This window comes from Hipposideros armiger, unplaced genomic scaffold, assembly GCF_001890085.2.
Source record: "Hipposideros armiger isolate ML-2016 unplaced genomic scaffold, ASM189008v1 scaffold_908, whole genome shotgun sequence".
Classification (NCBI taxonomy): domain Eukaryota; kingdom Metazoa; phylum Chordata; class Mammalia; order Chiroptera; family Hipposideridae; genus Hipposideros; species Hipposideros armiger.
The window spans coordinates 426,018-452,760 of record NW_017732258.1 but is presented as its reverse complement, the minus strand read 5'-3'; the positions used below and the strand labels follow the sequence as shown (position 1 = coordinate 452,760).

The 26,743-nt window shown below is 41.1% G+C and overlaps 1 long non-coding RNA gene across 11 annotated transcripts in view; it reads right to left on the bottom strand.

The window, feature by feature from the left end:
- Positions 1 to 2,474: 2,474 nt before the first annotated feature.
- Positions 2,475 to 26,743, bottom strand: part of LOC109375174 (uncharacterized) — a 52,388-nt gene continuing 28,119 nt past the window's right edge. For 9 of the 11 annotated variants that reach the window (XR_002122518.1, XR_002122519.1, XR_002122523.1 and 6 more), the window contains 3 exons: positions 13,394 to 13,892; positions 12,691 to 12,787; positions 2,475 to 7,440 (listed from right to left, as the gene is read on the bottom strand). This is a non-coding gene — a long non-coding RNA (uncharacterized LOC109375174). The remainder of the gene's footprint in view (positions 7,441 to 12,690; positions 12,788 to 13,393; positions 13,893 to 26,743) is intronic. The other 2 variants (XR_002122524.1, XR_002122528.1) reach the window with 2 other exon arrangements.

Below are 26,743 nucleotides of genomic sequence, written 5' to 3'. Positions count from 1 at the left end.
GGGGTCAGCTAACATTTTCTGTAAAGAATCCAATAATAAATATTTAAGGTTTTTTCAGGCTGTATGGTTTCTGTTGTAACTACTCAACTCTGTCATTGTTGTGTAGCCATAGACAATGCATAAATGAGTGGGTATGGCTGTGTTGCAATACAAGTTTATTTTTGGAAAAAAAAATTGGGCCAGATTTGGCCCAAGGGCCTTAGTTTGCCAAGGCCAGGTCTAGATGCCACATCTAGGGTATGGTAAACTTAAGTGCATTCCAGGTTAGCATTTACATGCAGGAGAATGGACAGAACAATTTGAAGCCCAATGGTAAATAAATATAATATGTATGTGATGATACTCAAGAGATCGAGGCTGGCTAGAACCTAAGAATGGAGTTTACGTAGATCTCCACTTAATCGCAGATCTCCACTTAATCATTTCGGGAGCCCAAACCAGGAGATTTCTATTCAGAGCCAAAATTAAGTAGGTAGAATTCAGGGCCCCAGAGAAGGGGGCTTATGGTTCAGTGAGGATGACCTAATTTAGTAGGCTGAAAGCTTAAGAAGAAAAATAAAGAAGAAACTCACCCCTATAGACTGGGGTCATCCTGCCAAGACAAAGCTGCGCTCTCCCAAAGAGAGACAGAGTACCCAGCTCAGTGCAGACAAGAAGTCAGTAGTAAAGCCCTCACTCTAAGTCTCATGTTCTTATCATTATGGCACTCATCGTATCACTACCAATGAATCAAGAAGTAACACTAGGTGTTTGCAATGATGGAGGAGAACAAGAAGGAGGCTACAGCTTGGTAGGCTCAGTTCAGGCACTCAGGCTTCAGGTAAGAAATCTAATTTCTGATCTTACCCACCAGAGCTTAAGTGACAAGCTTAAGAGATCAGGGTTGACCTGTAGGCTGAAGATCTTTAGTACTTAGATAGGGCTGAGGAAGACAGGAACTACCACCTATATTGTATGAAAGAGAACTACAGCAGACAACACTGGTGACGGCACAGCAGGACAGGGCCATGATGTAAAGGTTAAGTAGTGGAATACAGAGACAATGGGAAGACCCTGAAGACCTTTGCACAATTCAACAAACTTTGAATTGTGCACATGGGAAGTTAAGTGAGGCAGCAAGGTGCTGAACACTGAAGACTACTAGATAGATACACTAGAACACCAAAGACTCCAAGTTCAAACACTGAAAGAGTTGGGATGTGAGTTATAAGGCCACTATGGTCATCCAGGTTAACTGGGGACCTGGATTATGGCAGTGACAGTTCTGTTACTCAGCAGACATAGCATTAGAGTTACAAATGAACAAACCACATTCGGAATATCATTATTTTAAACTTCTTGAAGGCCAACACAGAATACATGAAATACAAAAAAGTTCAGAAGCTAAGTTATGAGGCATTGTCCTCACCCAGTATGATTAGACATCCAATTTCTCTCAGAGGCAGCTGAGCTAATAACTTGTGGTTTAAGCTAAACAGGTCTTACATAGCTTTATCTTTAGCTCCTATAAACACAGAGTGACTTAATTATCTTAAAAGTGGAACCAAGTTGGTGGATTATTTTCTAGAGAATAGGAATACTCTGGATGTGAAAGAGTCATTATCTTTCATTGCTAGATAAATAAATATCATGCAATGATAACCACATTGTAAATATAGCATATGGAATCACCACAGGTCAAGGAGTAACATAAGAACAAAGAAATTGTTGTTTCAGGTATCTTTCAGAAGCAAAGAAAAATAGTAAAAATCATTTTTTATTCCTTTTCTCAAAACCATTAGGCATACTTTATTTCAAGGGAAATTCGATGAAATATCAAAACATTAAAATTTTGCAAAGACAGGAATAAACAATCATATTCTAGTTCTATAATGCTTATTCAAATAATAATAATAATAATAACAGCAACAATTTATTGAGTACTTACTATGGGCCAGGCACTGTACTAAGCATTTGATACAATCTTATAGCAATCCTATAATGCAGGTATTTTTTACCCCATTTTACAGATTAGAAACCCAAGGTTGAAGTGGTTAAAAAATATGCTCACAGACACAAAGCTAATTGGTGTGACAGGACTAAAAACAGGTTTGATTCCAAAGCGTTAGGCCTCATGCTGGTTTCTCATACCCCAAGAGCCCCAAGAGCCCCCTCACACAGAAAGAGGGAGTCCCCAGCCCAGGGCACACAGGAAGCCAGTGGCAAGACCCTCACTTTAAGTCTCAAGAATCATTATTGCACTCATCATTACCACTGCCAATTCATCAAGAGCCAACTCCAGGTGTTTGCAATGACGAGTTCATTATATCTTAGGCTTTACATCACAATGCAAGAAAGATGAAGTGTAATGTCTCAAGTACACTAGATTCATAGTTAATTTCCAATATTTGTTATTCATGCAAATAAAATATACTATTTATCCTTTCATCTATTTTCTCTTTGATTTTATGGTTTTCAAGAACATATACACTTTGTTCAGAGCACATCACATTTATTTCTAAATTCTTAGATAAACAACCAGAGCACACTGACATCAAAGGCCATTAAGAGGTAATAATACTATGTAAAGTTCAATGATCAATGTATTTCACAGTACAAATATGATTCACATTCTTTTAGGCTATATACACGGTAGAAGCCCTTTATTAGCATTCAGGTGGTGGTAGCTATGTAATTCAATATCTAGTTCAAAGAACCTCCTCTGCATTTTGAACTTGAAGGATTTTTCAACAAACAAAAGGTTCTTTTTAAAGGTAATGCCAGTTTTCTAATAGTTTCTACAAATTTCAGCAGCCTGGGCTCCATTTCTTCCCACGCTTTTTCCTTTTTCTTTTTCTTTTTTTCAGTGGTTAAATATGTCTGGGAAGGAAATTTCCATGCACTTCATAATATTGAACACAAGAATTTACCTGAGCCATTTGACAACAGAAAGACTTTAAACTCAAACTGGACATAAAATATACTAAAAGAAATTTTAGCTTTTCAGTTTTGGGGGCTATTCTTAACTTAGAAAAGAAAAAAGAAACACCTGTTTACATAGCAGTGTTGTCATTAACTTTTTCTTTCTTTGCAGTTTTATATTTCTCTAATCTGCCATCTTGAATCAATCTCTGTTGTTGATTTCTTTTTCCACCACTTAGCCTCTACCAACTTTCACATCCTCCTTCCTCCAAGTTCTGCTGACTTGTTAAACTCAACCATATTAAAACGTTCTATTACCCTCATCAATGATACGTTTTAGATTATTTTAACTGGATATTGACTTAACCAAGAATTAAATTTATTCCAATGTTTTATTTCAAATGACCTGGGCCCTAGACAAATGTTTCCATGTATCAAGCCAAAGTCTAGGCATTCCTATGACAACTAAAATCATACAGTAGTCAGTTTCCTGTTACATTATTTTATAGCAACAGTTCCTGGTTTACGCTGTTTCATTTAAAATTTTATTTCTCTAATTCCGGTCAAATTAAGTGAAAAAATTGCCAATGCAGGAATCTCAATGAATGGTAAAATCGTGAAAGCACATTCTTTAATGGCATATAGAACCACTGTTTATACTGATAAAACAATCACTGACTTAATATTTACCTCTAGATATGAGTAAGACTATGCCAAGTATCCATGGAAATTTGAAACCAGAACCATACAGAGTTCTTTGTTTTAGTTTACGGAAACAGTAGATACAAAATGTTAAAGTGTTTTCCTCAAAATATCTATGCATTATTTTCCCTAAACCCTGTAACTCAGAAGAAAAATAGCAATTATCACATAAAAAGAAACTCATGGGAGGTGCTCTCTCTCTTTCCTTCCAAGATGCTTGTGCTATGTTTGTTTCACTTTTTTTCTATGGTATCTATGCCTAACTTTTCTGGGAAGGACTAAAATGTGATAACGCTTGAACCACAAGCACAATTTTTAAAATAAGAAGAACACAATACAGTAATACTACTACTTACCTTGGTCTCTATGAAAGGGCTTGGGTACTCACAAAATCAACCAATGAGGGTGAAACACTTTTCTCTCAAGGTAACAATGTTAGAGATAGAAGGACCTTAGAAACAGGTCCTCTTCTTTCCTTTTTTACAGACAAGGTAAGAGTGGAGTGATTTGAATAAGACCATCCATTTAGCTAGTAGCAGAGCAGACACTTGAAGTCAGGGTTTCCTAGCTCTTGAGCCCATGTTATTTGCATTAAATACTTTCTATTATAAGTCTGTTTAGATCTAGAGCAGTGGTTTGCAATCATGGGTGTATAAAATAATGACGAGGAGATTTTGAAATACCCAGATGCTGGCCCCATCCCTGATTGAGTGTGTCTAAGGAAGGGTCCTAGAAATCTGTCTTTTTTTCAAAGGTCCCCATCATGATTTTGATGTGCAGTCAGTGTTGAGGATCACTGTGGCTTAGAGCAAGAGTAGAAACTCCTCTGGCACTGTGATGAGTCACTAGCTCCAAAGTACTCTATCATGGGTTTTCAACTCTCATCTGCCTCTTTTGAACTTGTTGAGGAATGTCTATCATCTCAACTGTAATTATGCAAGTAAGCCCTTTTAACTTTTATATATCTTTCCATTTTCTCTGATCACTTCAAACTCAGATACAGGTTGCCTATAATTCAGACCTCCATGCTGGGGTGGGGGATTACAGGATTTCTGCCACCTTTAGGGAAAAGGAAGTATCGATATCTTTTTCTGGAAGATATTTAACTGTTTCAGTCACTGGGAAGACCAGATATGGGAAGAGAGAAGATTGATGGAAATGAATTCTAGCAGCATCACCTCCTTGATTAGATACCAAAGTAAATCCAGAAATCCATTATAAATATACTGCCTTTCAGGACCTGATACAATTGCTGCAAAACAAATTAATTCATACCCACTAGTTAAAAGGAGAGGGTTTGGATCTTCTCTGTTGAGATAGCAAGTTAGGCTTAAACAGAATTCATATAAATTTCAGGATCAAGGGTACAAAATCATATTGTCCAACCAAGTAGAGTAGCCCCACCTTACGTACTAGAATTGTGTTCCCCAAACCCTCATCATAGGGGAATTTGTGTTGGTGGAATGTATGAGCTTTGGGGGGAAACTGGGGCAGGGAGGAGAGTATTATGAAAGCTCAGACAATTCTTTGTTCACTGACATAAAACCCTAAGTAAAGTGAATCTTGATGAAATGAAATTTACATTAGCAACAGTGATTATTGGGCAATTCATTTCTATTTCTCTCTGATCTCAAGGTGAGGATAATTACACATCAATGAAATGCTGGCTATGGCAGTCGTGATAGGGAAAGAATGGAGATTAGATTTTGTCTGGAGATAAGTAAACTCAGTCTTCTGCTCCACTTTCATCCTCTGGCACGCGGATCACCACACCATCAGAGCTGAACGGAGTCTCAATCCCAAGGTTCAACTCTCTGTGTGCAGCCTCTCTGCCTGCTGTCTGTATTGCTGATTTAGAGGATTGTGGGTAATCATTTAAGCCTTGCCTGAAGGTCAGGCAGGAAATATTCCATCGAAGAAATCTCTGTCCTCTGAATCATCACGGCATTTTGATTTGCAGAGTGGGTACTTCAACATTCTTCAAGTTCTGGATGTTAACCTATGCTGACCTCTTTTATCAATTTCTGATGTGATAACATCTCTGAAATATTTCTCAACCATCTTCTGAGCATGACAATCTAACAGTTCAGCAACGTCACTAAAGTCAATGTCTTCAAATCCTTCACCACCTAAACGTTTTGCAGATGCTATAATATTTTCAATTTCTTCTACCACTGGAAGGAAACTTTCTGAATCAGTTACAATCTCATTCCAAAGTGTCCACCAGGCTCCATTAACGGTTGACTGTTTTATCCTTCTCACTGATTCTTCTACTATCGTTAAAGTGTTACAAATGGAGAAAATTTGCCAAGCTTCTCTCACAGTAAGTTGTGGTGTCTCTCTCATAAGATCTGCAAGGTAGTCAAACATATGCCAAGGACAATACATAGTGAACATTTTTCGCACTCCCAGATGCATGGGTTGAAGGACTGGATTTGTTATGGGAGGAATGGAGACGATTTTAACATAAGAAGCATTTACTATTGCACTTTTGTCAGTGTCCAGAATCAGCAACACTGAATTCAAGGTTTGTGGTTTTTTTTGGTTTAAATGTTTTTTAACCTCAGGAACACAACACTTCAAAAACCAGCCCAAAAAGCGTTTCTCAATGATCCCAATGTTACAGTTTCCCATCATGTAAGGAGGAAAGTGTTTCTCGCATCCTCTTCTAAGAGGATAATGGATTTCGAAATCTGTGAAGCAACACGGATTTAATCAAAGAGTCTACATAGGAACAAAGTAGAACTTTGAGCTTGCCTTTTCCAGGCTTGAAGCCTCTGGTCTTTTCCCCCTCCTTCACCGCAGATATGCAAGTAGGCACGTGCTTCCAGAATAGGACCGTTTTGTCAGCATGGAAGACCTCTTCAGGCAAACAGCCGTTTTCCTCAATCAGTTTCTTCAGGTATTCAGGATACTCTGCAGCAGCTTCATGATCTGCTTCCTCTGCCAACCAATTCTTTCATACAGACCATAGCATACCTTAGCCCTATCCAACCACCCATTACTCACGATAAATGTTAGAACTTCTCGTCCAGATCGAAATTTAAACTTGCATTTTTTGTGAGGCTCGCTGGGGGATTACACATATAGAAAGAGGCCTATTCAGCCTTCTCTCTTTTAGAAGCCACAAGTGCAAATCTCTTTCCATTTTCTATATTTTGGGATTTCGAGTTATGTGTGATTTTTCTCAATGGTTCTGGTGTGCCCCTTGACACACTAGACCTAATACCTTTCTGATTTTCCTTTATTGTACAAATTGTGAATTCATCAGCACCAAAAAAATCACCCTATGTCTTTGTTTCACCATTATCGAACATTTCAAGAACTCTCATTTTGTTTGCAATACGTATCACCTTTCTTGCCCTCTTTACTTGTCTTGCATTTCTATCATCTACTTTCTTGTTTTTCTGCTTAGGTGCCATTCTTACCCAAACTTATGCAAATTTACAATTATTCAAAGTTTTATATCGCTGAGTGGTACACAACACTAATATAATATATAAGAAGCAAATGACAACATTCATAAGACAAATAGAAAAAGCAGACATCTTTTGTATGACTACACATGTATGTGATAGACAGCTGCAGAGGGAGCAACAGGCAGAAGAACAACAAGGGCAGAAGCAAGCAACTCAAATGCTGGTCTTGTCACATGAGATAGTCAGCAAGACAACATGATGGTGACTTGAATTTGCATATTGTTCCAAAACTTTCAAAGGTGCAAACTAGGTAAAGTCAAATTTTGTATGAGAATGACTTGCAGTTGTGAAGGGATCAGGAAACTCAGGAGTCAAGGTCAGGCTACCAGGCTGAGTTGAGAAGCACGAATATCACCGTCTAGGAGAAAGCAGATACAAAAATAGAAAATGAAGTCAGGAACAGAGGCAGTCTGCATAACTAGCTGATAAGCTAGTGAGAAGAACAGAAATTTGGGGTAATAATAACATACGTTAAATTGTCGTCCTTACAAAAGCTGTACCAATTTGCATGCTCACTACCAGTAGATGAGTCCTTTTCCCGCAAGTTCACCAACATGAAATATTATCAATTCTTATAATTTGTGCCAAGCAGAGGGTGGATAACAAGGTATCTCATTTTTGTTTTAATTTTCATTTCTTTCACCATCCCTCCATATCATAAATCATTTCTATCGCTTCATCTTTAAATCATCTACTTATACAGAGGGTGCCAAAAAATATACACATTTTAAGAAAGGAAAAAACTATTAAAATTAAACTGATGGTAACCACTTTTAGCACCTCTTGTAATTGCAGAAGTCAAATGTGACTTGTATTCATCTTTTGTTATTGGTGTATATTGAGTATTACAATTTTAATAGTTTTTTCCTTTCTTAAAATGTGTATACATTTTTTTGGCACCCTCTGTATTCACTTTTTTGGAGGAAAAGCTGAAGCAAATACACCTATCATGTAATCAGTAATTTATTTTATGAAAAAATGTTAACAACTGTGGAATCCAAGTGGTTGGTAGGAGGGCATTCATTGCACTATTCTAGTTCTCTCTAGGTTTGAACATTCTCATAATAAAAAGTGTGTGTATGTATGCACATGAGTGCATGAAGTAATAATCTCATGTTTCATGGCTACATTTTTGGCACTATCAGTGCCTTTTCAGGTTATATACAAGATGAAGAGTTACAACTAAAGAACAGCAAATCACTGAAGGGAAACCACTTTAAATGAAATATTTTCCTCACTTTAAGTCAATAGATTAAATACTAAAGCACTATGAAGCCTGAATCCCAATATCAATTTAAAGGTAAGGGACTCAATTTTCAAGTTTTCTTTTTCTCTACCAAATGGGAACAAAAGCTTTATAGCTATTGTACCTGAAACCAATTTAAAGCTGGGGACAGTTCAACTGTGTAATACTAATAACAAAAGATTTCAATACCACACAAGAGATGGAGATTTATGAAAGGAAATAAACAGCAAGCAAGGGCAGGGGCCGGCCGAGTGGCTCAGTTGGTTAAGAGCTCACTCAAGAATTTGAGCTCTGAGCAACTCGTGGTTCGAGTCCTGGCCCAAGCTGAGCTGCCACTGAGCTGCCAACAGGTGGCAGGGTGGCTCAGCTTAAAAAAAAAAAAAAGAGCAAGCAAGGGGCATAAAAACTGATAACCCTGGGTAGGGAGAATGACTACTATATGTTTAACTAAATCCTAAATCACTGGGTAAAACTTCATTCAGCCTACTTTCAAATGGTAGAATATACTTCTACCCATAACATTCACTTTGGGTCAGAGTTTCATCCTCTGACCTTGCTAATGGTATGTCACTTTTATAAGATTCTGGAACCAAGTTAGTGTGAAGAATAAAGCCTCTGAAATAAACTTCCCATGTTACTTTTCAGTTCTACAAGCTATACAGAGACTTAAAGCTGCTAGGATGATAATAAATACTAGTGCAACCAAGTGCACCACTTCTCAAGGTGTTTTTCCAAAGTCCATCTCTTAAGAATGAGAGTATATCATTCTTCTAGTCCTTGTGAGTCTAAGCGGCCTGGCATCTTCTATAAGAAACAAAGCCTAGCTGGTTGAGCCTTGGGGCTCACACAGCTCAAGTGTCCAAAAGGGCAGGGTGATCTCAGGATGTTTTATACTGTTGGCATTTCAATCGAGAACAAGGAATTTTTTAAATGCCACACCCTGTGGGGGTCTGTACATACAAATAGGATTGAGTGCACTGCAGTTTCTGTTATGATAGGACATTTGGTCTTAAGGGGTTTGCTTTTATACCAGCTGTGCAGAGCTCATTCTCTCCCTTCAAAAATCTTCAAACAGTAGCACACAAGTGGTGAGCTCAAAAAGTACAGATCATCAGAATGACTGAACACTGTAAAGTACAACACCCATAAATGGTAACCATTGGTGAGGTTTCCATAAGAAATCTTATTTTTTAAAATAGATAAACTAGCCACAGTGCATTTACTAATATGATAAAGATGTCATTCCACTGACTTTTTTTTAAAGATTTTTTTTTATTGGGGAATTGGGGAAGGGGAACAGTGTTGGGGAATTAGGGGAGGGGAACAGCCAAGTTGTTGTCCTTCCATCTTAGTTGTGGAGGGTGCAGCTAGCTCAGCTCTAAATCCAACTGCCATCCGGCTGCCCATCAGCAGTTTGCAGCCGCTCAGCTCAAGGTGCCCTGTTCAGTCTTAGTTGCAGGGGGCGCAGTACACCATCCCATGCAGGAGTCAAACTGGAAACCTTGTTGCTAAGAGCGCACGCTCTAACCACTGGGCCATCCGGTTGCCCCGCCAGCAGCCGCTCAGCTCAAGGTGCCATGTTCAATCTTAGTTGCAGGGGACACAGTCCATCATCTCATGTGGGAGTTGAACGGGCAACCTTCTTGTTAGGAGCACGTGTTCTCTCCAGCTGAGCCATCCTGCCACCTGTTGGCAGCTCAGCAGCAGCTCAGCTCAGGTGCAGCTCACTGGTCCATGTGGGAATGAAACCAGCGACCTTGTTGCTCAGACCTGACGCTCTTAACCAACTGAGCCACTCAGCTGGCCCTCTACTGACTTTTGAGACCAAAGAGCAATAATAGAGCATTTCCAAAGTAAACCTTCATGATATAAAATTTCAGAAATTCATTAGTTGCCCTCAGTCAACTCATGCTGACAAAGAGCTTATCATGTACAAGGCCATGTGATATGAGGAATAATGAAATGAACTGAGAAATAAAAACTTGATCTCAAGGAACTTAGTCTTCTAGGGATGATAAATATAACACAATATAAGGTAGAAAGCCACATATTCCATAAGGGTTACAAACAATGTATTATGGGGGCCTAATCTGCCCCCTTCTGTCCATTCCTACTTTACTGACCCTGGTTCAGGCCCTTCGCATTTCTCATCTGAAGAACGGTGTGTAACTTCCTAAGTTGTCTGCCTGCCATTCAAGCCTATCCACCACACTGCTTCCAGACAACCTTTCTACAATAGAGGTCTAATCCAGTACTTTCTCCACTTTAAATCACTCTCATGAGGCCCTGTGGCTTACTGAATCAAGTTCAACCTCCCTTTGTATAATGGTGCCTGCCTACTTTCCCAGTCTAATGTTTCACTACCTCTTCCCTTGTAATCTACATGTTAGCCAGTTAAGGGACTATTTCAACCATCCAGGTTTCTTTAACCTTCAACACTAGTTCAAGCACCACCTCTTCCAGGAAACTTCCACTGCTCCCTCCAGCAGGCTCTGAAGCACTGGCTGGCTCTGCAGAACTGACTGGAGCTCTCAGAGGCTCCCTCCCATGCTTTCTCTGATTACAGAATTTATGCCATGTCACTGTAGTGCCATCTGTTTCCCTGCTTTAATAATCTGTGAATGCCTTGACAGTATCGGCCACAGAACAGGTCCTCGTTTTACTGCATGAATGCTTAGAGAGAATAAGAGCTGCATGCAACATGCACAAGTGTTAGCATTTAAACTGGACCTTGAAGAACGGGTAGGACTCCCGGTGTGTGGAGAACAGGGCAAGGGAGTGGGAGGTGAGTGGGAGCAAAGGCAGAGGCAGGACAATGCTGGCTAAGTGTGGGGACTAGGTTAGATGGGCTGAAGCACAGTGGGGACAGAAGTGGTTAATAAAAAACAAAATTGGGAAAGTCTGTTGAGGTAAATCATAGAGGGCTTCAGATGCCCGATTACTTTGGTGAGTCGAGTTACGTTTAACTGTCTTGCTATCAATGAAAGGGTTTATGTATGCAATGAATAAAAAAGCAGGTGTTTAGGATAAATCAGACCTATTCTTCCTTGTTACTAATCTCGACACACACATTCCTAAGAGAAAAAGTCCTAACTATTCGTGTCCTAAACAATTTTGGGATATCATGCTGATAGTTATCATCACATTGCTGTTTTGTTCTTGCAATTTAATCTTTGATAACAAAGACAGTCATGAAACATCTTCACTTTCCTTCTATGGTTCAATGGGTCACTAATCAAATAAGCCGTCCTTAAGGTCTTAAGAATAATCTATTTTTCACAGTAAAATTTCATAGAAAATCGTGTATACTTCTTACTGGATCCAAGTATTTTTTTATAGCTTTGAAAGTTCTTCCCCAAAAAAGTCAAAATGGGGTCTATGTAGCAACAGTGCCCTCTGCTGGCTGCAGAACGGAACAGCTAAACCCGGGCAGCAAAGGAATGCGAAAAGCCAAGGCTGTCTGCGGTGCGCAATGTCGGCACTTCCCCAATCTCTTCCCCTTTCACATTAAATAGAATGTTGACTTGATAACTCCTCAACGGAAACAAACTCGCTTAGCAGGCCCAGGTGTCGGGGAAGTGTTTTGACAAACTCCCTTTTTTCCCCCCCTCATCTCTTTGGGTGTTGGCCATGCTCAAAGCTTCCAAAGTTGTTTTGATTTTTTTTTAAGAAAAGGCACATAAATTTAAACAATAGTTTCCTGATCTCCTCCTCCATTTGCTCTTTCTCATCTCATTTTCACTGGCCTGCATGAGACAAAATGAAGCATTTAGTTAGGGAACCCTTTCAGGAATCCAGCAAATTCATGGGCCTAGTGGCCAGCCAGGTCCCAACCTGAAACACAACCAGACTGTCTCCTAAGTCTGAGGCTGGATGCGCCATTTGCCCCCTCTTAACCTCAAAGGCAGCAAACAATAGAGCAGCATACAATGCCTCCTCGCTCTGACAATTGAAAGCAGCTTTTTAACCCGCGCCTAGCACAGTGTCCTGCCGCCTGCTGTGAGTAAAATAATGAATGTTAGGGGGAGTTGCACTGTCAATTGCGGAGTGAGATTCTCATTAAAGGTGCTTGTATCATTGCAAATTCACACTGGATTGCAATACTAGGAATTGCTCATGGCAGGCTAAAGAAGAACAAAGAGTCCCCAAGTGCAGAGGCACCCTTCTTTCTGCAAAAATAATGTCAAAAGCCCTTCCTTGCTACTTGTGGTTCCTTTAAAGCATTTATATTCAACTCAGTTCTAAACGGGTTCCTAAGCCCCGATTAAGGAACCACAGCTTCCTCTCGTGCCTTACTTCAATGGGGTTTCCGTGGTTTCAACGCAAAGCTTTACAACCTGGGGGCGTGGGATGAGCTCTCACCTTCAGTCCCCTCCAAACTCCATCCAGTCCCCACGGCCTCCGTGGGCGAAGCACTGGGCTGTGCTCCTTGAGGTGGTGAAGCAGAAGTCCCTCCTTCCTTCGGCACAGCCGGGGAGGCATATACACAAGGAAAACACAACTCATTGCCACAAAAGACCACAGACAGGTACCACTGAGGCCCGGGACTTGGGGCCACACAGAGAAGAGGCAGTCACTTCACAGTTGATTTGCAAAACCTGGCATTACGGTGAGGCGAGTGTGGCCAATCAAGGTCAGATCACGAGTTTACTGAACAGTTTCACATGTTGTGCATCGTGGAATTTTTTTTGCACTAACTTTGAATTTTAGAGATATTGCATTTAAATTTTTCATCTTGATTACTGAGTGTCTTGGTGCCCCCTTAAATTTTGCTCCCAAGGCCAGTGCCTCACTAGATGTGCCCTTGCCCAGGCCTTGGTGAGTTGAGGAAAGGCATAAGTGAAGGACATGATTTTTGCAGGTAGAGAAAAAGGCAGCACGGAGGAGGCGCTAGGGAATCTAGGCGTGGGCCGCCGCGGGATAGGGAGGAGGAGGAGGCCGGACTGGCTTGTTCCGGCTGGCTGGCCGGCTGGGAGCCCACGCTGCTCCGCAAGAGTAATTAGTGGCAGCACCCCGGGGGAAATCAGCTTGGTGAAAGCGGAATACCGAAAGGACGTCGGCTTACCTGGTTCTGGCCGCTCCAGGCCCGGCCATCTCCTCTTCTAACCGCCACGGCACGGTCTGCTCCCCTCTGGGGAGAATGCGTTTCGTGTTTGCAGCGCGCTTACTCTGAAGCAGTGTCCTTCCGCGCAGCCTTTATCAACCGGCCGCTCTCGGGAGAGACCTGCCCCCCTCGTGTGGCCCCTTCAGCGCCTGCCCGCCCGCCCACCGCTGCTATTGCTTGCTGGAGGTCCACTCTCTCGGTGCAGGGCGGGCTGGTCCCCCGCAGGGATGGGAGGACTGTGTGCCGTCACTTTTGACCCGTTCACTGCGTGTGAGGACACTTCCTCAGTTACACCAGTCACCACCACCCCCAACTCGGTCCCAGCAGCGGCAGCCGAGAGGCCCTCTGAATTAACCATCTCAAGGCCAAAGTCATGCGACTCCACACGGTTTGTTGTTCGATGGTAGTTTAACAGTCGCGGATCCGCCTGATCGCTTGGGCAGGCCGCAGATCTTAAAAGCTGGAAGGAACATCAGATTTGGGTAGGATTTAGCATTCGCTGTCTTTTGTGAAAAGTCACCAAGCAAATTAAATATGTGTCAATATTTAGTACCAGTAGTGCATCGTAACAAGTACACACACAAAGAAAACCCACTAAAGCAAATACTGCCTGTGAACACTTGAAATCTCCATCAAGAGGTGGGAAAAAGTGTTTAGAGAAGGGTGGGGTTTCTGGTGGGAACTGGCCTAAAATAAGCCTAGCCCCATAAAACACCAGCCTGGGGGGTGTGGGAGGGATTGGATTTGTTGTTCCCACCGGACCCCTTTATAAGACTTCAAGTTTCTCTGAAGCAATTTCTTTGGGTTTCTTACAAAGCAATTAAAATGGCTTATCCAAGTGAGACTGGCCCTGGCCGCTCAGGAAAATGCTCCTGGAAAATAGATGTGAAACTTGCCTGTTTATGCCACACGGTTGTTTTAATGTGTTAACGAGCACTGAAAGCAACCAGGAGTTGGAGGTGTATGTTTCCCACAAATTTCTAAAGACATAGTTTGCTTTAGGAGTCCTGTTTGCAGATCTTGAGTTATTTTTAAGGCTTTAATAAATGAGTAACAGGCAAAGTCCGTAAGTACAAGAACGCCAGGTTTAGGAAATAAAAACACGGGTCACCTAATTAAAACCGAATCTCAGATAAACAAGGAATACCATATTTCCATGTATAATTCATGCCTACGTTTTTGGCCCAAAATTTCAGGGAAAAAAATCTTTTGTTTTAATTTTTTAATTCAAATTTTTATTTGTTTATATTTAGGTTCTTGGTTTTTGTATTATAAAGAGATTTTAGCATTTATTTATTATTACACTTTTAACTCATAAGCATAAATAAAAGAATTAAAAACATATAGATACAGAATTAGTACCACCCATGTATAATGCACATCCTTATTATTCCCTCGCAAATTTGGGCAAAAAAGTGCACATTATACACGGCAGTACGGAACTTTTATAATATAAGTATGTCCGATGCAATATATGGGACACACTTATACTTTAAAAATGATTCATTGTTTAGTTGAAATTCAAATTCAGCTGTGTCTTGTTTTTTCTGGCAACGCTAGGAACAATGCAACGACTACTTGAATTCTTATGTTTATAGTCTAACAAGACATAAGTCTATATTGAGAGGTAGGCAAAAAATATGACAAGGATTCTTAATTTATTCATGGCAAAAGTTACAGTCACATTGAAATATTTATTATGAAAGTAATAAAAAAATTATTGATATTAATTGAGAAGATTGGCAATCTGATAGTTAAGACTATTAAAGCTTTTAATCCAGGGATCTGCAAAAGAGTCCCTGAGGGCCAAATCAAACCTGTGGCCATTTTTTCTGTGGTCTTTGAGCCAAGAATGGTTTTTACATTTTTAAATGGTGAGAAAAAATCAAAAGAAGAATAATATTTTGTGGCAAGTGAAAGCTATACGAATTTCAAATATAAGTGTCCAAAATAAAGTTTTATTGTAACCCAGCCATGCCCACTCATTTTCTTAGTGTCTCAGGCTGTTTCCAGGCTGCAAAGGCAAAGCCGAATCAATGCAGCAGCAATAGATCAACCTGCAAAGCTGGAAATATTTACTATCTGGCCCTCCCTCCACAGAAGCAGTTTGTTGACCCCTGATGTAGATGAAACCATTGCCTGACAAATGGTGTTATACATAATCGTTAAGTCTGTTAGCTATAACTCTAAGTGAGCTGAACATTTTCCTTATTTGCAGAAATTGCTTAGCTGTCCTTTTGCTCCAAGTCAGAAAAAAAAAAAGACCATGTTCACATAGAGACAAAATCTTGGTAAATTGCAAACCGGTGGTGCTTGAGATTTATTTTAACATCTGTTTTTCATGATTTCTAATTCACCCTTTGTCCATTGCAGCACTGCTTCACAAACCAGAATTGCTGTGGTTCTTTAGATCCCTAATCCCATAAGCACTTTATCAAGTGGCTCGCCCGCCATCTAGTGGGGAAAGAGATATGACTGCTTGATGTATGTATGTATGTATGTATGTATGTATGTATGTATGTGTTTAGACAAACTCTGACTTAGTTATAAGCTGTAGAAGCATGAATGGGGATGATAATAATAGCAATTCCTTACAGTTGAGTGGCCCTTTGCCATTTACAACGCATTTTCCCATATATTATAGTATTTTAATTAATCCTCCCTCAGGACAATGCTGTGTTATACACAGATGAAGAAACTGAGTCTGAACATAGGCTTATGCAGGGTCATACAAATGGGCTCAAACCCTAATGCCATGTTCTGTCGCGGAACCTAACCCCACTGAACTTCTGTTGCCTCGTTTCTACATTTCTAGCTCTACTCTATGGATGATTTGGAAGTCTCTGTTTGCCACAAGTACATTTATTTTAGAAAACTTCCAAGGATAGACTTTTTAAAACAAATGAGTCATCCAAAATAGCCCCTCTCAAAAAAAATTCTGAGGAGACAAACATAATTTTTTTCTAGGTAAATGTTTAATTGATGTTTATCAAAAATTATAAATTAAGAACCATTTTCTGATGGAAAGTGAATAAATTGAGCAGAAAGACACTTCTGGCTTCATCCTTGGAGGACTGTTTGATTGCTGGCACAATACTTGACACCAGCCAGCTTTAAATCCTTTTTTGATGAAGACATATAATAACATTTTTTCCAATACACTATGATTCCCTTACTTTTAAGCCTACACAATGATGTTTGCATAGAGCTTTGAGAGTGTAAGATACAGAGGTCTCCAAAAGAGATACATTCTAATTGCTATGTGTCTCAGGAACTTCCAGGGGCTCGCTGTGAATCTGCAAAGGGAACTCTGAGCTCCCTGTGCTAACGCTCATTTGAGAAGGGAGATTTGTGGGCTCATCCAGGACTTACTAAGGTGACTCTCTGTCTTATAACAACAGCTTGTGTGCTTAGGAATGACCAACTGCAGTCCATAAGAAAGAGGCATGTCTATAATGACATCCATCTGCTGAATCTACAGTTGGGCACGCAAGGGAAATATACTAAATCATAGGCCACCTGCTAAATGCAGCTGGACTTGTCAGATGTGTCCCAAAAATGCACAGAGCGTCAACACGAGAAAGAACAGTCTCCACAGCTTTGCAGATCAATGTTCTCAGGCTGTGCCTGTTTCTTGTGAATACGCCCCCAAGTGGGGACACTTTGGTATTACTTGCAAATGGCTACACTTTCATGTTAACATTTCAGCTTGAGGTTGGGGTGTGAAAACTAAGGCACCTGGGACATGGGAATTACATTCTTTTATTGCTAGACTTTCAGCAAAGCCTTAAGTTTAACCACAGGTGATCCCTACTGTTCTCAAGTTTTGCTGATGACGTATCATAGATGGAGGAGCTCTCAGAAGCTCTCTCGCTTGGACTTGATCCTAGATTGTTTAGACAATCAAGTTATATTGATTGTCTCCATTGTCATGGCAGCCAACATTCTGGTTGGGCCATTTCGACCTGCGAAGGCCTGGCTATGTGTGTGGCTAGTACGTGGCTCAACTCAGATGTACCTCAACAGTTATGCAAAGAGGATAATATTGATCATTTTTAAATATGCCCTGAGGTTCACTACTGGTTTCTGGAAGCCGGTCAGGTCATCCTAAGTATGTCCCTACAAGTTCACAACACAAGAATTCCCTAAAGTTGCTACCATTTATACCACAACTATTATTGTTATTACTACTACTGCTACTAACAACAGCTGACACATATAGTCCCTCTTGCTAAGCACTGTTCTAGAAGCTACAAACACATAAACTAAACCAGTCCTCATTGATTGTACCTGAGTGGGGTACAGTATTACTGTCATACCCATTTTATAGGTGTTAAAACCAAGGCTCAGAGAGGCTAAGAGACTTGCTCAAGTTCATGCAGCTAGTGAATGGTGGGACAGTATTTGAGCCCAAGCAGTCCAATTCCATTGCCCTACCTTTTAATTAATATTGCCTCAATTCTAAGGCCAGTCAGAAGAAGAAAAGTGACTCATTGGACTTCACTCAATGAAGTCCAATGAGTCAGCTTGGTGTTCGCGACCTTCCATGATCTAGCTGCACACTGTATTGTCCTCAAATTGTCATTGCCCAGCCTAGTCCACTCTAGCCACTTCAAAGGATTCATTAGTAACATGTCATGTCACTGTTCATGCTGTTCCTTCTGTATTACCCCTTCCCTCACCCCTTTGCCTGGTGAAGTTCCACTCAATCCTTTAAGACCAGCTCCAGTTCAACCTCTTTGGTAAATATTGGGTTGTCAGAAAAGTCATGATGCATTTTTGCAACGAAACAGAAAAAATATGTCATGACTTTTCCGACAACCCAATACTTACCTGATGCCCCAGCTAGAAGTAAACATTCCCCCCTGAATCCTCCCTCACAGCCTTTTGTCTGAATTTCTCTCAAAGCACTTAACACCTTTTTCCTAGTGTTGGAATTATTTACATGCATGGCAATCATATTCACTAGGCCAGGGGTCAACAAACTGGGCTCACGAGCCACATGCAGCTCTTTGGGTACTCCCATCTCAAAAGTTTGCCGACCCCTGGAAGAGCCAATCCTGTCCCTCACAACAATTTAAAAATTATTCGAGAGCCATAAATATATTTTTACATAATCACCATTATGTGAATAATATCCTTTACAATTTTTATAAATGAAACTATGATAATTTTGTTTTATTTTCATTTTCAATTTTACTTTAGAGGCTCGCGAGCCGCAGTTTGCTGATCCCTGGTGGCTCTTCCATCTCAAACGTTTGCAGACCCCTGCTCTAGGCTATAAACTCACTAAAGAAACTCCAGCTCAACATCTGCATCAACCATGACTGCTTCCTTGGCTTCCCCCAAAATACTAACTTCTGACCTTAATTGTCAGTGAGACTTAACCTTACCCCAGGGTACTGTCGCTGGTCTGGATATCTGCCTTTCCCTAGAAGGTAAACTCCTTGAGGGCAGTGCTTTTTGTGTGTCTGTATCTTCAGCCTAGCATAGTCTCCTGTTCATGTGCTTGTTAAGTGAATGAATGAATGAGTGAATGAATGAATGAATGAATGAGTAAAGCCTTTCCTGAATTCCCCCTACCAGAAGTAACCGCTCCATCTCTGAACTCCAGTAGCTCCTTGTTCTTTCTTATGATACTTTTGTGTTTTATCTTGTGTTTGAATTGTTCATAGACAGGTCTTAGCTCCTTGTTAGATTATAGGCACCTTAAGGTTGGAGCTATGCCTGTGGCATCTCCATGGATGCATCAACTAGCAGAATTCCTGGTCCATAAGTGAGCTCAATAAATATTTTCTGAATGAATGACTCATCACAATGAATATATCCCCTTAATGATTGGCTCATAGGTGGTCCCGAAGAACAAATGAAAGAAGGCTGAGCTGGATGGTAATTAGCTATGGGTCCCATCATTCACCCCTATACAAACAAGCAGCCATCATTTATCACTGTCAGTATTGACATTAAAAGCAACTCGTTATTTTTTGCTTTGCCACTAAAGACCTTGGGAGAACAAATATCAACGTCTTCCAAGAAAATAGGACAAAGTGATTAAAACCTATAAAGAAAAAATTATTTTCAGGGTCATACAATAGCAGCACACATTCTAGAAAAAAAAAATCTATGCATTCATTTGCCAGTGCAACTGTATTCCAATCCTAGCACAATTGGCCCTTCATATCTGTCGATTCCACATTCACAGATTCAACCAACCAAGGATTGAAAATATTCAGAAAAAAATGTTATATTATCACTGACATGTACTATGTACAATAGTTAGACCTATGATGTTTGCATCTGTACTGAACATGTCCAGACTTTTTTCCTTGTCATTATTCCCCAAACAACACAGTATAACAACTATTTACATAACATTTACTTTGTTTAGGTATTATAAGTAATCTAGAGATTATTTAAATTATAAGGGAAGATGTGTGTATGTTGTATGCAAATACTATGCCATTTTATATAAGGGACTTGTGCATTGGTAGGTTTTGGTATTCGCAGGGGTTATGGAACCAATACTCCATGGATACCAAGGGATGACTGTATTCCTTTCACATTATTAAAAAAATTATTTTAGCACCTGGTAAGATAAGTAATAAGTTTAAAAACTTGTAAAAAAGGTTTTAAAATATAAAAAATTATATATATATGGGTCTACAAGTTAATAATAGGTCATTCTCATGCCACTGATTGATAAATAAGTACAAATAAAATATCTCAGAATGAAGTAATCTTTAAAACTAAGTTCTTTATAGAATAACAAAAGTCTAAGATTCAAGAGAAGAAAGAAAAGGAACATTTAGTGAGAACACACTAGGTCTCAACTACTGTCCTGGATGTTTTTTTACCCACATTATCTGATTTCTCCCTTTGAAAAATCATGAGAGGTCACATAGGTAACAAATATCTGAATTGGAATTGGGTCATAAGTCTTCTGTGTCCTCCCATTTATTCTGCCCCTCTTATTAAGAATTCACTGCAAATATAACACTTTTTGGAATCCCTCATCAATACTATCCCCTTCCCCCTCTCCCTCTCGAACCCCTCACTCCCCCAATTCCCCGCCCCGCCCACCACAAGCAGTACTGCAGATGCTATCTGGGCCAGTTAATTGAATTTCATTCAACACATTGAAATCCAATTAGTATTTCTTCCATTCAGCTACCCTATTGTCAATGCCTATCAAATATCTTACTTTAGATAGTTTAAACCTGTTAAGTTGCACAGACTAGTAGTTTTCATTTTTTCCTCTCCCCCAAACACACAGTTCTAGTCATCTGATGAGAGAAAGCCAATCATGGCAATTCAAATTGGCTGAGTTCCAAAAAATCAATAACTCACTTGGTGGCCTGCAGCCAAGTGGCTAAACAATCGCCATAGGGAAATATGGAGCCCAATTCTCAGCTGGGCTGAGAATTTTTTTTTGGCAGTGTTGACACTCCGTTCCAAGCAATCATAGGTGTGAGAGTAATGTGTGACCGGCATGCAGACTTACAGCCAACATTCATAGACAGTTTCAGATTGGGGAAAGTTTGTGAAAAATGTATAACAACAAATTTAAGTAATAGAGTTTTGGAAACACTAAGTGCTTGTCAAAATCACACAGTTAATTTCTTTTAGAATTAATTGAAAATGAAGGAACAATAATTAGGCCTGTAATTATCCATAGAAATGTTTTTAAGTTTTGTAATTATAGTTAATTGCTATAAAATATGTTGATTTAAAAAGATGTTAACGAAATTGCAAATAAAGTTTGCCCAGGCACATGGGCTCGGGTAAAACCCCAACTGACTTTATGACGCAGCTTACTGCTGAAACTGCTGGGCTGGCTGTACATTTAGCCTCCCTTACTCTTGTTGTACCTTTTTTCTCTTTCTCACTTGTCTCTGCTCATGTAAGAGGTCCTATTACAGTCTTGAACTTGATGGCTGATTGCTCCATTCTAGAGGGCAGTCCAATTCCAATCAAACTACCTTTTCTATGCTTTCTTCCTTAGACCTAAGAGTAAAAAAAAAAAAGTCTCCCCATTAAAACAAAATAATAAACATTTGGTGGAAGGAATTGCCTTAACCAAGGAGATGATCACACTCTTTGAGCCCAGTTTTTCTCTCTGAAAGCAGACCAAACAATGCCAAGCATCTCCCTGGGAAGACAGATGGAATGCAGTAAGCTGATTTTCAGAATCTCAAATAACAAGCAGCAGCTTTAACAATTAATTCAAGTGACCGTTTCCTGTCTGTTTGCTTCATTTGTAACAACCAAAGAGCTAAGGAGAAGGCTCTCCTTTTCCTCTTAAGTACTAGTTGAGGGTCTGAACTAAGGCTGTTTCAATGTTGCATCTGCCCTTCATCCAGCAGCTGTCCAACCTGGGGTTATACATGTTTCTGGCATTCATATAACAGAATCCTAATTTTTATGATCATACCCTGTGGCTTTATAGAATAAATCCAGAGCTTAGAAGAAAAGTCATTATGAGTTGTATCTGATGAATTCAAATCATAGGGAGGAGAGGGATCAATATTTTTTAAAAAGATCCTAATGTGATTCTAAAGCGCATCCAAAGCTGAGAATCACAAGTTTAGAGGTTACAACCTTGGGAGGTTTCTAAGTAACTGGAACTCAGGTTGCGTGCAGCAGCAGTAACTCTCTAGACCAGGACTGTTAAATAGAAATATAATAGATATTTGCTCCAGCTCCTTTACCTATTAACAAAGTGATTGAGGCCCAAGGGTGGAAGGCTTGTATCAGGTTGTACTGATAATTTGTGGTTGCACAAAGATTCTAGAGTCTTAGGCTGTTTTCACTATCCTGAACAAGATTGGCTGGGTGGCTCAGTTGGTTAAGAGCACAAGCTCTGAGCAACAGGGTTGCCGGTTTGATTCCCACATGGGTGGGCCAGTGAGCTGCGCCCAAGCTGAGGTGCCACAAGCTGCCAACAGGTGGCAGGATGGCTCAGCTGGTGAGAGCACATGCTCCTAACAACAAGGTGGCCTGTTCGACTCCTGCATGGGATGGTGAGCTACACCCACCTGCAACTAAGATTGAACACAGCACCTTGAGCTGAGTAGCCATGAGCTGCGGACAGGGTGACGAATGGCGACTGGACTTGGAGCTGAGCTAGCTGCGCCCTCCACAACTAAGATTGAAGGACAACAACTTGGCTGTTCCCCTTCCCCAATTCCCAATAAAATCTTTTTTAAAAAGTTGGCAGGGCCAGGCGAGTGACTCAGTTGGTTAAGAGCTCGCTCAAGAGTGTGAGCTTTGAGCAACAGGGTCATCAGTTGGATTCCTGGCCCAAGCTGAGCTGCTGCTGAGCTGCCAACAGGAGGCAGGATGGCTCAGCTAAAAAAAATAAAAATAATAATTGAAAAGGTGGTGTCTGTCCAATTCTCTCAATTCCCTCTTAATTAGCAAATAAATATTTTCTCTAATGCTGAATAAATAAAAAACTGATCAGAAGCTTTTTATTTTATGTTAAAAATTAAAATACTGAACCTTTACTTTGTTGGGATTTCTTTTAGTGTAGCAGGCTTTGGACAGCTTATTTGATGCCTCCTCACCTGTTATTTTCAGCGCACACACAAAGAATGAAGTGGTTAAAGGGCCAAATTAACTCAAAAGGTTCCCAGTTGAATAGAGTGATTGATTTCTGGAACAATCCACACACCCGGTAGGACCAAACAGAAGCCTCATTAACAGACTTCTATTAAACCAAAGGGTACCTGTGGCAGGGAAGGGGGACATGAAGAGAGAAGGGAAGTCCCAAGCTTATGTCAGCTTCATTGTGAGCAATGCATGTGACTAATGCAATTCCTCAATCCCATTTAAGGGTCTCTTTTCCATATTTTCTCAGGTTCCCAAACTCCACATGAAATTATCTGTAAATAAACTAGGGACATGTAGAAGAAAAACAGATGCTAAAGCTCTCAACAAAAGACAATACACCAAATAACTTCCTACCATCCACTTTGTTCCTTTCTGTGCCACCATGACCTAATTTTCAGTGAGTGAACTACTTTAGGTCAGAAGCATTGGCTGGCCCTGTAGTTCTGAGTGAAGCAGGTTGGGGGCACCTTCCAGCTGAATTTAGGCTGTCTGGAAACTGGGTGAGTCAACAATGCAATCTGCCCATAAATGGCATGTGGGTCGATAGAGAAATGATCTTCAGCTCAAGGAACAAGTGGTCAGACTGCAACAGGAATACTGTACAAAGCTTTTGGTACCCTGGCGAGCTGGACTGTGGAGAGGAGGGAAACAAGAGTAATGGGTGAAAATCATCAAATGGGGACTGGTGGAGAGAGAAGACAGGAGCTGTCTTCAGTGAACAAAAGGGCCATGTGTCAGCAGGAGGTGACTTGGCCCAGAGATCAGAATGTGCAGGGAGGCAGATTTCAGTCTAGTACGAGGCAGGACTAATAAAGATGGCGGGAGCGTGAATGGGATACATCAGGAAACCCCATTTCTGGAGATGTTCAAGCAGAGGGAAGGAGAAATTATATATTGGAGACTTCAATTGAGATATAAGGATTGCACTAAATGGCCTTTACGGGTTCTTGCCAACTTTGAGACCATATTATCACCTTCCCTTCTCTGGTACTCATTCTGAACTGGGGTCCTAAGAGAAGAGCTGGAACTCTTCCTATATTATCCATGAGGTCATGGCTGAGCTTCCAACTTACCTTCACCAACAGGCGTGGCCTTTCTTGGTTGGTCTGAGAACACAGTCAGGATTTCAGGCAGGTAGCTCAAAAAAGCTCTAATTTCAACCCGAGTGGGGCTTGATCTAAGGCAGTTACACAAGCACCTGCACAGACAGTCCCGGTCCATCTAGTTTACAATGCACCCCCACAGGACCCTCCCTGCTCCGCATCCTTTCACATACAGGCATCATTGCGCCTGCACCTGAGACCTCTGTGTGCAACAGCAAGCTCTCCTTTGCAGGCTCCCTTTGGATGAGAGCTTCTCAAAATGCGTATGCTCAGTGGCACACTCCAATCCTCTTTAGCACAAATTCAGTTGCCCGGTCAGCATCCTTAGCCCTGTCTCTAGTCCGGATCCAGGTTGTCAGGCATCCTCTCCCCAAAACAAGCTGCTAGACAGCTGGAAATCTCAGATCTGAACTAATCACAGACCAGACATTGACTCTTTGCTATTGGTTTACCAGGTTTGCAGCCCTTGCCACAGACTGCACCTAGTGCACAAACTCAGGTACAAAAAAAAATCAAAGTAATGAAAGTACATCCCAGCCACTTCACCCCCTGCATTCTGACACAACACAGTAACCTTCCCATGTCCCACCAGAGACATGCAACCAAAGACACTATATCATTTTAGCCAGGAAACCAAAAGCCTTTTCCTGAACACTCATTCCTAAAAGGCTACATCCCTATCTTCCCTTCTATCACACCCAAGAAACGAAGTCTTCAGCAATCTCTGATATGTGAAATAAGGCAAGTTGTTGATCACTGTGTCCCATCAGTGACATACGGCATTGCCAAGATACTTCACATGGCATTTTTGGTGGCATCATTTGAAGCGCTACTTTCACCTCTCTTTATTGCAATACAGCAAAACCCTGAAATTGTTTAAATGAGACCCCCAGGAAGTCATTGATGGGCATCCTTGCAGCCTTAAAAGGCACATGATATTTGCTGACTTCCTCAAGGTCTCTCTCCATTGTGCCACTTTTCTCCTTTACATGCAGGAAAATGAGTTCCTTCACACAATGGAGAAAAAAATTTTCTTACTCAGATAATGGCGACTCTGAGTACGATTCTGAAATAGGAAAATTATAGGCAATCAGGGAAATTACCACGGTAGAGGGAATCAGGGTGGAAACTATAACAAAGCCAGCGAAATAATTTATTAGCTGATAGACAGGTTTAAGTCACAGGACCCGCCAGCATATACATATACATACATGAACACACACACACAAGAAATATCCTACATCATTTATTGGGGGCTCGCCCGGGATGAAAAAGAGAGGTAAATATGACCTGTGCTTTTCTGTCTGCCTTGCCCACTCATGGGCCTTCATCAATGTTTTGTTGTCCCTTTCTCCTATCACATAACGGAGTTAGGTAGGTGCCCACCCAGGGACATGAGCCGGCTGCCCAGGTAAGGCACGACTAAATCCTGGCACGCCATGACCCCCCACCCACCACGGAACCGGGTCGTGCGGTTTCCCTGGCCACTCAGAGGTCTGGAGGACGCTGCAGATGAGTTATTGGGAGGTGAAGTGTAACGGGGCGCCTTTCTTTCTCCCTCCCCCACAGATGGGCAATCGGCCCTCACGTGCCTCCACTCCCCTGAATTGTATCATAATCATTGGGATAAATTCGATCCCCAGACTTTGAAGAAGCGATGTCTTGTCTTCTTCTGTTCAGAAGCATGGCCTCAATACAAATTAGAAGGCAGGGAAACCTGGCCTCGGGAGGGCAGTATTAACTATAATACTATCATACAGCTAGATGTGTTTTGCAGACGGGGAATGCAAATGGTCAGAAGTTCCCTATGCTCAGACTTTTTTGCCCATAAGGAAAGCCCAGTCAAAAGATAGTCCCAAAACTCTATACCCTCCCTTCTCCCCAGAGCTGGCTTTGGGGGACTCCCTAGCTAATTACCCTATGTATTCAGGACTTCCTACATTAAAGTGCTCCCAGCATGGGGCAAATCTCCTCCCTTTACAGGAAATGCCGGGAGAATTTGGGCCTGCTACAGATCAGATCCCCTTTTCATGGCAGGATCTTAGACAAATAGAAGGTGATTTGGGGAAGTTTTCAGACGACCCTGACAAGTACATAAAAGTCTTCCAAAACTTCACTCAAGTCTTTGACCTCTCTTGGAAAGATGTCATGTTACTCTTAAATCAGACTCTTAACTCTTCAGAAAGACAAGCACCCTACAAGCTGCCATACAGTTTGGAGATAGCCAATACCGCTTGTGTTTGGCTAAATTTCCCCAGGCTTTGGCACCCCCTTCCACCTCTCCCTCCCATTCTTCCATTCCATCCCTTTCTCAGCCTTTTGCGACACCTCCCCCTTACTCTGCTGGTTGCTTTCCAGTAGGGACCGCCTGCAGTGGAACTCATTTTAAGGGAGATGGCCTGAGCCTGCGTGTGCTAACATTCTAAATAAGCTTACTTTTAAAATCATGTTATTTTTGGGCCGGCTGAGTGGTGCGTTGGTTAACAGCTGGCTTGGGACGCCAGAGAGCCCCGGTTCGGATCCCACATATGAGGGCCAGTGACACTGCCCTCCACAGCTAAGATGCTGAACAACAGCTCAACCTGGAGCTGGGCTG